We start from the raw sequence: 12,355 nt of genomic DNA on the forward strand, positions 1-12,355 counted from the left end.
TAAGAAACATGTTGTTCATGTTGTAATTTTCAATCCCCGAAGAGCATGCTTAGCTAGCATTGGTTATGGCTTCATTCACATTAGTGCGTTGTGCATTCACATATTAAATCCACGAAGCGACTGCTTGCAATCCCAATAGGAATAAAATCTTTGAAGGCAATAATTTTATAGAAGAATACAAGTTTTCGAACAGCGACTTACTTTGTACCTTTAAGCCATTGTAAATTTGACATCAGTGAATTGTATTTTGCATCCAAGCCAGGGTAAATTATCAGAGTAAAATCTCTGAAATAAATGGAGAAAATGTTGGCCAAAAGTTTCCTAAGGGAGGAACAGTCAGGTCGAATATTAAATTATTGGGTTTATGACGTATGTATGTTGGTTACGTGTTCATTGTTCAGAAGTACTCTAAAATGATCTTGCATATAATTTCTTATTATATTACTTCTGACTGGAATACCGTTGTTTTCAACCATTTAATTAATAAGTCTAGGAAATCAAGAATTATTTTGATAGAGTGTACATTGTCGAAAAACTGAATCATTTCGTTCAAATGGTACATTAAATTAATCTGCCTTTAGCAACTGATAGGTAAAGATACATTCCTGGTCTGTAATGGATTTTAACAACGGGAAACGAGTGGTTTTATTTGCGGGCAATTACTTCATAGGCTTGCTGGAGTTAACAATACAGAATTTCCTCTAGAATTGTCATGTTTTCTCTAAGTATCGAAGAGTGGTTTTGCTTTTCTTCTTCTTTGCAGGTCTCTAAAATTAAGATTAACTAATCACTCAACTTGACAAAAAGCATGAGCTTGAACTTCAACCAGATACTAATTCTTAACTGAGTGCACAAGTGACTGACGTTGAAGTGAAGACTTAGCTTCCGCAAGAGTTTTTGTGTGGTATGTATTTATTAGAAATCCATCAGTTGAAACGCTTCCCATCTTAATATTTACTATGATTTGGTAAACTCCCTTGTCCTTTAAAGATATTTCGTGAGTGAATGGGACCTGAGAAAAGTTCTTTTTCATGTATGTATGTATGTATGTATGTATGTATGTGGTGTAAGGGGTGCTCATGTACGGGTAGTACCACTGTTGGGGGTAGCAGTCGTACTCTCTTTGGGGAAGCTAGTCTACCTTTGGTCTCCACTTGACGCTCAGCTCTCACCTGTGGCTCCAAGAAGCTGTAGCATGCGCAGCGGCCACACCACGGGCAACGGCTTCGACTGGCCGGCCAATCCAGGTTGAGGGTAACCGAAGGGTCTGAATCCCGCGGTGAGTCAGGGGTTGTCACCCATTGCATCTGAAGACTGGAACCGGCGGACTGCGGGGAAGAACCACCAGCTAGTCAACGGGCAGGATGGCGGACCCAGCAAAACGATGTGTTCTGTAGTGTTTATGCCAAGGAAAAAACGACAAAGACGTCATTATGAATAACTATATTTGGTACCATATGGAGTTGTCATGCAGTCTATTCAATTGTTGTACGGCTATATTTTATATTGGCTTCAGATCTCAGAGCAGTGATTGCAATAATCCGAGCATTTATTTTGCATGTGCACCTGAATGATCACAAACTTTCAATGATTCCGTTTTTGCAAATACGTTCACATCATGCTCAAGTAAAAAAGATCAGAAGCAAATGTAAAATAGTGAAAACGTAGACTTAAATCATTCATCGCACTTGCTAGGTCATGGCGGTTTTTTGAAAATATTTGTATTAGTGGAAAATGAAGTTTCATTTTTCCGTTTCTATGTTACTTGAAACGTCATGGTGCCTTGTCGTTAAAAATAACGAAGGATTGAAATCATAACTTTGTGAGAGCCCTTAAAGTGAAATATATGGGCAATATTAACAGCATGTTATGTTACATCATAGATCCACAAGTGAAATAGAAGATATGCACTATAATTGATACTCTATTGACAGAAATCCTGTGCCCTAGGTGAGAAGGGAAAATGATGAGAACAGATAAGCATCAACTAAAGAGACTGAAGATCTCATTTGATTAGAAATGCAAAACATAGTAGGCCAGAGTAACGGGTAAGCTTACTTCCTTTCTATACTTTTGGAAAACACACACAAACTCACACATATATTATACATATAAAGATGTCTAACACATCATTACCTATATCAAAATAGTAGTTTTAAAAACTGTAATGTTGTTGCGTTTATTGCTTTGTTTGTTTGTACTGGTTCTTTCTCAAAAACGAGTAAGTATTATGCTCTTACAAACACGGTTTATGCACGCATGTTGATAAATACATAATAATGTTCTTCCGTGATGATTCGCGGCTACTCCCATCTCTTAGGGATCAGTCTATGTTTAATATGAACTAGCTTTAAAACTACGATACCACACATAACCTCTGTTTCGAATTTAATATAATATAATTTTATTATGAATAAATGTCACAAAAAAACCCACCGCCAACATGAAAACATGTACCGTAATGAATAAGTAATGGATTTTAATTTTTCACCTCAAGTATTTGACAAATTTGAATCCTATATTTAATTGACATGCCACGACATGCATACATTTTTCATTAATAGAAAACGAGGTTTGACGATTTTCCTTTTAATCAAACGCTTTACATAACGATTGGTCGATCAAAGATACAGAGACATTACATTACATATATTTTATTTATATCTTATACATTGCGCATACTTCCATTTCCAACGCTGTTAAAATGGACTACTAGCAAATGTGTATTGACGGAATGAATGAACTCTGCACAGCCTCGTCCGGTGCGTCCACTACAAAATGTTTTTCTTAACCATTTGCGAATAATCGCAATCTACTTTGCAAATTGATAGGCTGCTTCGTTTAGCTTTAAACTTGTATGTTCATTCATATTGATTGCACAAATATAAAACACATAATTTAATCATTAATGATGGTTTAAATGAAGAACGTAAACCACATCAAACAAAGCATAGATACCTAATAGAACATTGAATGCACTAGGTTTCACATAGCGGCTGGAGTATTTAATCTAAGATAAGCTAAATGTAAAATTGGCAAGAGGTAGCATAAACATCTAAATGAATTTACAGTTCATCTAAATCATTATTTTGATTTTATTAACATTGTTACCAACCATATAATTGTTTCTATCCTTCTTTTCAAACTTTCCCCTTTCCGTTGCATCGTGTAGCTACATTGTTTCATCATATATCGGTCCAGAGACATCGTCGCATGACTGAAACAAAAAGCCAGCACTCTCATGTTTGAACAGATTTTCCTTTGTACATTTCTACGCAAGTCCAGAGAGAGAGAGAGAGAGAGAGAGAGAGAGAGAGAGAGAGAGAGATGTGGTGGTGTGGTTGGATAGACTTGTCATGAAACCATTTTTGTTAATTGCCCATCCTCATGTTACTTTGTTGATCAATGAGTCTGCTGCCTTATCAAACCATACAATGGTAGAGAAAGGTTACGTGAGAATATGTTGAGCGGCATTCGGATATTTCAGTATTATATAATATGTTTTAGACCCTCATTATACGTTTTATAAAACATGAAGAAATACAACAAATACACAAAGCATTAAATAGATTACACTATGTGTATTCTTCCTTGCATATACAATATATATGTCATTGGTGCTGTGGACATTCTATTAAAGCTTTTCGAACGTGTACACGAAGTTCCAGGTTTTTGTATGTTCCTTAGTGCAAGTTCAGTTTTCTTGTTTCTCGCACCCAGCATCCCTGTATCATCTCCATTATACTTCAGAGAGAGAGAGAGAGGATTCTTGATGCAATTCAGTGGACATTCATGACAGTTTTAGAGAACATAGAAGCAATTGCCTACTGTTGAAATATAACCTGATGTTGTCGAAACAAATATTAATATATGCGTATTAATATACGCATTTAGTGGATCACAGTTTGATATACCAGTAATACATCTAAATCCGAAATCCAACCAGGTTATCTTGTTACAAGAAGAATTAACTATCTTGATGTATTAGAAAAAAACATATTTCTAGTTTCAAAATAAATCCATGGTTCACACTCCTCCCAGCCAAAATAACTGTTTTGTCCTGTAGCTGATAACTGTGTTTTCTCCAATAATACACCAGTGGTAGAAAACAAATGTAAAACATATTTAATTTATTTCTAATGTTTGACAATAATTGAAATTACAAATTTTAAAAATAATAAAACATGTTTCTCCCTGGCTAATGAACAAAGACGCTTGGCTGCGGTGGAGGCATAAAAAATAACATTAACTAAAACATGTTATTTTTGAACATTTCTTGAAAGCTTGGCATTAAAAATGAAGTGGTTTTGACGATAAGATGTCAACATTATGTTTCTTACCTGTGTGTTATATAATCTAAGATATAACCGTTTATTTGTATTTAATGAAATAAAAAAAATTTCATCCAATAATTTAATAAAAATGTTACCAGTGTATTTTTGCAGAATGTGACAGTTGTTGAAAACATGTATTATTATTATTATTATTATTATTATTCCTCCAGTGTTATGATCGCAACAAGAATAATCTGTGTAGTTTATGGCTTGTTTATGAAACTGTACCTTGGTGATTTCATAGTATTTGTAATAGTCGAGTTCTTGGATTACTATGTGTTAAAATTATGCAAAATGTTGGCAAACAAGAAAATTTGACATTCGTCCCTTCAGACGATATTATTAAGATACTGAATTATAATCTATATTATGGCACTGGACAGGAACATTGTTTTACATGCATATAATTTTATAAAACATCACTTTCCTCCTTTCAAGAACACAAATTTAAATGCAGTATGTAAACAGAATTAGACATATTCTTCGGAAACACTGTAGATAACGCATATATCTCTGGTCGTGGTAAAATTAGACATAGAATGCTTCACCCAAATAGTTACACTGCTATCAGTGCAAGCTATGTTGAATGAGCCTATACAGAAAAATCATTTTTGATACGATAGGAGATTCACTGCTAGGCCTCTGCTACACTGGGTTTAACAATAATAGGCATTTGAAGTTAGCATTGATAATAACATAAAATCTGGTTCTGGTGAGAATATGCACTGCAGTCATGCATCCAGTTAAATGTAAAATGAATGAAAGTATATAATTACAAGTTAAATTTCTATTACATTGAATGCACATCCAATTTTCCATCATTAATGTATGATATCATTGTGATTTAAATTTGCTGCAATCATCGACTGAAAATTATAGTACCATCTAGATGTAAAGTATTAATATTCAAGAATTTGAATAATGGTTTACATTAAGTCATTTTTCATATAGGCTGGAAGCTTCTAGCTATATTATATCTTTTTTTCCTGTCGTCTTTTTCTTCCTTCTCCGTTATCTTGATCAATACATTATATACCAGGGCACTCAATTATCGTCTGTACAGGCACATTTGCCACTAAACATATTTCTTCCTCTGGGTTGTGCATCTTCGGCAATTTTAATGTTTAAATGAAATCATGATCTTCTACGGTAACATCCGCAGTTGTTCGAACATGTAAACATTAATCATGTGGGTTATGTTTTTTTTTTGCAAATCCGACGTCGCCTTTAATGAAATCTGGAAGGTTGACTTAGATTATCTATGCCGGTTCAAATGTCTGGCATGGACTTTATTGGGCAGAAAGTTGTGTGTTCACAAGTGCAACCCACCTGTTGAATTTCTTGCATTTGTTTATTTCTTCCTATTATGCAGTACTGCGTCTTTAAAAAGTAAACTGTATTCTTTTAGACTTTGTATAGATAAAAAGTGAGTTTTCAATGGTAATAATTAGTATTAAAGGAATATAACAATATAAGTTTACAAATAATATTTATGCAAATTATAAATCGCCAATTTAAGCATCAGCCATTCAAACGAATACTATCTTACAATATGCATTTGATATATGAGTCAATTATAACTACGAGGTTTATAGCGCTAAAATGTACATCGCAACCTACGTTAATTCCGTTGATAAATAAGGTTCTTTAAAATCGATTTCTGTTTAATTTTCTTTTATGTGCATTTAAGAAAGATACTTTTCAATATCATAGCATTCTGTGTAACCAGAGACTTTCCCCATGTTGAAACTTATATCTTTGTATGTATATTTTCGTCTGTAACTATCATATTAAATTACTTGTTTTATAATCACTTTACTTTATTCGTCATATCATCAATACTTTTAATCTTTCTAAAACCAGAATGTTATATTTCACCATGCTTTAAAAATATATAACTAATCGTCCTTTTACTCCGGCGACTTTTAAATACGCATTTATTAAACCAATACAGCTTTGTATCCTACTTAATATAAGCATACTGTCTAATGCGGTCGAACTTCTAAGTTGTCCCAAGTAGAAAAACTTTCAAACTGTTTTCTAATTCCTTTGACACATATGTAATGTTCAATATCGAAAACCAAAACCGTTTTTGTTGGCTACAGGCTGAGATCTTAGATATATTGGTGGTACAATTAGAAATGTGTTTATGCATTTAATGGTATGAAAAATACAGATTAGATTTAGAAATAGATCAATTATATATTAGACCTTTTGCTTGCTTCTCCATCATTTTCACGCCATTTACTATTTCTGTCATCAACTAGCTACCTTGCTCTTATTTGTTTCGTTGTGTTGTATTTTAGAATATATATATATATATATATATATATATATATATATATATATATCACGTTTCATTTTCGAACTGCTTCGCTATCACACTATTTGTTTTACCCATTTTTTGTTTTTGATATTAACCATTGTGGGATAAAATAATCAAATGCAGACTGAGAGTATGATCGGTCATACACAAGATAGTTACTAAATTTGAAATTCAAAGCCTAAGGTTACTAAAGATTTAATAATCTCCCTTCTAGTGAGCTCCAAGGTTAAACGGCCACAAATGTATGTTTATTTCTAAGTAATAATGACACTAATACGTATAATCTAATATCATGTACAATAATTAGTTGCGTAATATGTTGTTCAGAAAGGACGAAATTCGACAATAAACAATTACGGTGGATGTTTCACTTCCTCTATTCTTATATGACGGGATCGTTATCCTAAATAAGTTGTGCAACAATGATTATCACTTGCATTAATGTTTATGTTTTAAAGTTTAATGTTGTTGCATGGCCTAGGACGCATCCTACAAAATGTTAATTGAACTGCTTGCTTGTTTGTTCTTTTTTGTTGGATGTTTGATTGTTCCAAACATAAAGAAACATGAAAATGATGTAGTACTAACTACTAATTGTTGAGTTTGTTACATTAGTATTGTTATTTGGTAACAAGGTCTTGACTGAGCTGGGACATATAGTTATCTATTACTATATCTAAACAGTGCTGTTAATATTTCCTTTTTAAAATGAAAGCTGTTTGACATGTGATGAATGTACCCAGTATAGGAAGTGTATCGAAGAAAGAGTAGAAATACTTCTGGTAGAAACAATAACACATGCAGAAGATTCGAGTTACTTTTCAAGACAACATTGAACGAGGTCAAATCAAATTGGGTTATAATTATTATTATAATTTTTGTTATTATTCTTATTCTTATTATTATTATTATTAACGTACAATCTTGACTCCATAGAATCTAAAGTTAACAAAGAAATGTAAATGAATTCAAGCTCTCATTATTCAGAATTCCCAAATATAAAAATCTACTTTTCAACAACAGTATATTCTTTGATGATATAGTGTGCCAGCCTTATTTTTATCAGCTAATATTTTTTCAAGATGTTTGTCTATAAATATCTACTGCAACGTTGTGTCATTTTGCAGATTATTGAGAAATAGAATCGAGGTAGAGAAGGAGGAAATTAGTACCCTGTTACTATCAGCAAAACGCGGCAAGTGGGATGACGTCTGGCGCATAATCGGCACCCCAGATAAGCCTAAGAAGGCATACCTGTTAAACTGTATCCCAGAGAATCGTCGATGGGCAGTTTTGCACCAGGCTGTCTAATCCGAGAATTGTACGGAAGCTACTCATGTTTCATGCATGTGATCCTTTCTTGAAGGCGAAAGAGTGTACATCGGACGTAGGTCTCACAAGTGGGTAGGTAGGTAGGTAGGTAGGTAGGTAGGTAAGTATGTATGTATGTATGTATGTATGTATGTATGTATGTATGTATGTATGTATGTATGTATGTATGTATGTATCTATGTATGTAAATATAGTAGTCTTATATAAGGGGGTTCCTAGCCAAACCCTACTTTTGTACTTGAAAGAGAACATGATTTTTACCTCCCCAATAATCACCCTGGTTTTATCAAAAGGCATTTGGAAACAATTTTGTTGAGGCAACAAAATCGATTTCATCGTTGATTACCACATGGGACCATCATGGAAAATCATCATCGTCCTCAAACAAAAATAGAGTTGACTCAGAAACAATCCCCTTATATACGACTATTGCGATTTTTTATAGATTAAATCGCGAGGGATTTATTATTAATATTCACAAAAGCCTTTTACACAGTAACTTCTCGAGATATTGTTAACGTCTCAGCTTTTGCTATTATATAACTCACATGATCATGACAAAACAAGTACAAGTTAATTTTGGCACTGATAAGAGAATCAGGTTCCAGCGTCTTAATACAATTTCCATAGGAGACTATTGCTTAATGGACTTAACGTTTTATTTAGCTCATCATCATATGTAATGTTAGTAAACATATTCTGCGATATCGGATTGCACAGACTATCAACAACATCAGAAAGTGAGCGTGTGACCAAAGTTATTTAAAAAAAACTCTGAATCATCTCATCTTCACGAACAAGAGACAACTTTATCTTGTTTGTATTTTTAAAACATGTGCTATATTTCTCATTGTTAAGCATATTTTTCACATGCTTACCCAGGAAAAGACATCTTTTCATATTTAACGTCGTGTCTCTACATTAATCTTTTTACTCAAAATTTACCGATTACTTTTACAATTCTATCATGTCAGCCAGCAGATCAGTTCTTGTATCAGATCTAACATAATGAACCGTTCACCTCTGAGACAAACTCGTAGCTGATTAAGAATTTTACTATAAGTTGCTATTGCTATTTTACACGAAGTATTTTTATTCTCGTATTTTGGCTCGATTCTTTTGTTTATTGCTGATAATACAATACCTTCTCCCGATACTATCAATAGTAGTGGAGTTTCTGTTCCACTTGCTGATGCTATTTCAGTTGTTGTTAGTATCATTATAATGTAGTTTAGATCGCCTATTATATTGATCTAATATTTTTGGCGCGTGCGGCGTTTATCTGATCTACAGAATATTTTTTATAATCACTATTTGTTAGAGAATATACTAGTATCAAATATGCTATCGCCAGCGGATTGGCATCATCATGATAATCTGGGACCTCAAATAATGTTTTTTATTTTATCAATATAGTCCATATCTAACCATCGAAATATACAACGCATAGCAAAACTGTTTTTTTTGTTTTGTTTGAGCTATTTCGTCAAGTTCATCGTCACTTTCTTTATTACTTCCTGTTTTGGTTTCTTACAACCATGAGATTTTGTTTTTATAAGATTAGATCTGCTAATTATCATATAATTTTCCTTATTAATTTCAATCAGTGTACTTGTCAACTGCGACTCAACTTTGAATTGCTATTCCTCACAATCGATTGGATGACAGTACCTGCTAATAATATCAAAATCTCTTATAACTTTTCTAGCTGTGTAACTCTCATTGCTGCAACTCCAATAAAATTGTCTTCGTTCTCATTTAATCAGGTGATTCGAGTTTCAAACTTTTCATACTGCTGCAGCCTCGTTAGCACTTGTTTGGTCTAGTTGATCAACATCAGGTATCGCTATTTCTATTTTAGGAGCAAGTATAAAATTATAAAGTTATTTAGCTACTTTGATCAATGGTGCGTCAGATGAGATCGCTTGTGACATTACAGAAATAATCACATTAAATTATTTACGTTATATATCTGAAACATTGTCAGACCCAGATAAGGTCTCTCTGAATTGACGATATTTATTCGAAAAAAGATACTTGTTAACCTTGTTAGTATTAGCGTTTGTGAATTGCTGACTCGTTGTTATATACACCCCGGTTGAGCTGTAGAACGTTGTCCATGTTGTATTATCGTTAGATGCCTCTAATCTACAATTGTATATGCGGCTGACATTGGCATTTAATCGATCACGTAGTTGAAATTTCCATATCGCAACAGCTGCCGGGCATTGAGTTTTAACCCAAAAGTTAGTTGTTTCCCCGAATATTATCCGCTTGGGACCTCATGATATGGCGCTGTTAAACGCAAACACAAACTTTGAATTATTTCTAGGATATTGTGTTGATGCCACTACAACAAAACCCCTTGTGTTATCGTTTGAGTCAGCAAAATGTGGAATATGACAGACACTATTTTGAGCTCGCTTTGTACTACCAGCAGCAATACTGTCCACGTACTGCTTATTTGTCTGATCAAATGCAGTAAATAAAACATAAATTGTTGCTATCTTATTTGCCACCATGTCAATGGCACCTGTAATTGCGTCGCCCGTTTGTTTGACATAAAGTACATCTGCGGCTGAGATAGATGCTTCCATGTAAGATTTATTTGTTAGAACAAATGGGGCGACTGGATTATAAGTCCCTGTTATTTTATTCGAACCATGTTATTGTATCGCCGGAGTTTGCTACTCGTGATGCAATATTCCCTGCTATCATATGGTCGACGTAATTTTTATTTGTTAAATCTGATGTTGCTGTTGATGGAATTTCTTTAATTGTTATCTTGTTTGATCCCATGTCAATATTTCCGGTCATCGTATCGCCGATTTTCAGTACAAAATTTTGTTTAACAAATTTTAAATTTGCTACCCAGTTATCGTTGGACATAAGATAGTTATCATGTTGAGTGTTATATCTTTCTTTACCGCCCAGATCGATAGAACCTGTCATTGCTCCGCCGCTAATTTTTAAATATACCGTCAGTAATCATTTTAATTGATCGTAAGATACTGCATGTGTTACTCACCTCGTATGAAAATCTGATGGAAGTTCTGTTATTATAGCACCGTCAGTAAATGTATGTGTTCTATTTACTGTGTCTCTATATTTATTTATTTTAAGCTTGATACAATACTGAGCTGATTTAAACTCACAGTTTGAGTCGGATTCTGATTCAATGTTGGATATGTAATTTCTAGAGTTATTATTATTTTACCTGCCATATCCGTTTCCAGCCACTTTTCCGCCAGTTAGTGACAACTTGTTACTATCGATCGCCTTAAGCTGTGCATAACTTACAGCTTGTGTGTTATTTACTTTAGCAGGAGGTTAATCCGTTTCCAGAATATTTATTCTATTACCTGCCATGTTTATCGGTCCATTCATTGCTCCGCTTCTCAGCGATAACTCGCTATTACCGATCCTCTTAAACTGGGCATAACTTACACCTTGTGTGTTATTTACGTTGACAAGAGGATATGCTGTTTCTAGGGCTAGCGCTCGCTGACCTGACATACTTAAGGTAACAAACGTTGTATCTCCGGATTTGTTTGGAGATAATTTGTTAAAATCTGCTCAAGTTGTAGTTGTTATTGTTTTTCTTATGTTGAACTTCAGATTACCGTACCAAAATGTCTGTAATAACTCATTATTCTTCTTACCGAGCGATAACATTATGCGAATACCTAAAATATAATGAGCATACTTAACTTTGTCACGGATCGATTAATTAAAACATCAGCATAACCACGACCTACCCTATTGCCATGATATGATAATAGGACGAACTGGATCTGGCAAAACTAACCTGGAAATGTAAGAACAGAAATCGAAAACAAAACTGTTGAAAGTTTTGATAATTTGCGATCAAACGTATATCTAACATCCGATGAATATTATATTTTACATAGTGATCTTATCGCGGCAAATTCATTCGCGGCGATTTGATTCATTAACCGTAAAGCATTCCGATCATTATCTATATGATAAAATAAGAATGTTATCAACAACATTACTACTTGATTCATCTCAAACTACGTCAGATATCGCAAACCTTTCTGTTTCCAGCAATCGAACTTGGCCCAGGAACGCAAGCGTCTCCGCAGCAATATGAAATAGGTTTAGTTTCAACGACTGCTTGGCATGCTATATCAGACGTAAAAACTAACGTGAATGACGGCTTAACATTTCAATCAAGCCAGCCAGCTGGCTCGGCTTTGATATCTGTTAAGATATCACAAGACGCTTACAACGTCACAGATCTAAACAAAACAAAAAGTCGTTGATTACAATTGGAGTTCGATCTGCGGACGACAATTTTGAACTTGCTCCGAACTAAAACACGTTACGTGCCAAAATCACG

The 12,355-nt window shown here is 34.0% G+C and overlaps 1 long non-coding RNA gene across 1 annotated transcript; it reads left to right on the forward strand.

Moving 5' to 3' along the window:
- The first annotated feature begins 775 nt into the window (after window positions 1-775).
- LOC149789993 (uncharacterized) lies at window positions 776-8,014 on the forward strand. Its single transcript, XR_016423782.1, has 3 exons — window positions 776-904; window positions 1,935-2,048; window positions 7,788-8,014. It is a non-coding gene; the product is annotated as an uncharacterized LOC149789993 (long non-coding RNA).
- The last annotated feature ends 4,341 nt before the right edge of the window (window positions 8,015-12,355 follow it).

Source organism: Sinohyriopsis cumingii, chromosome 10 (assembly GCF_028554795.1).
Source record: "Sinohyriopsis cumingii isolate HCF-2022 chromosome 10, ASM2855479v2, whole genome shotgun sequence".
NCBI lineage: Eukaryota > Metazoa > Mollusca > Bivalvia > Unionida > Unionidae > Sinohyriopsis > Sinohyriopsis cumingii.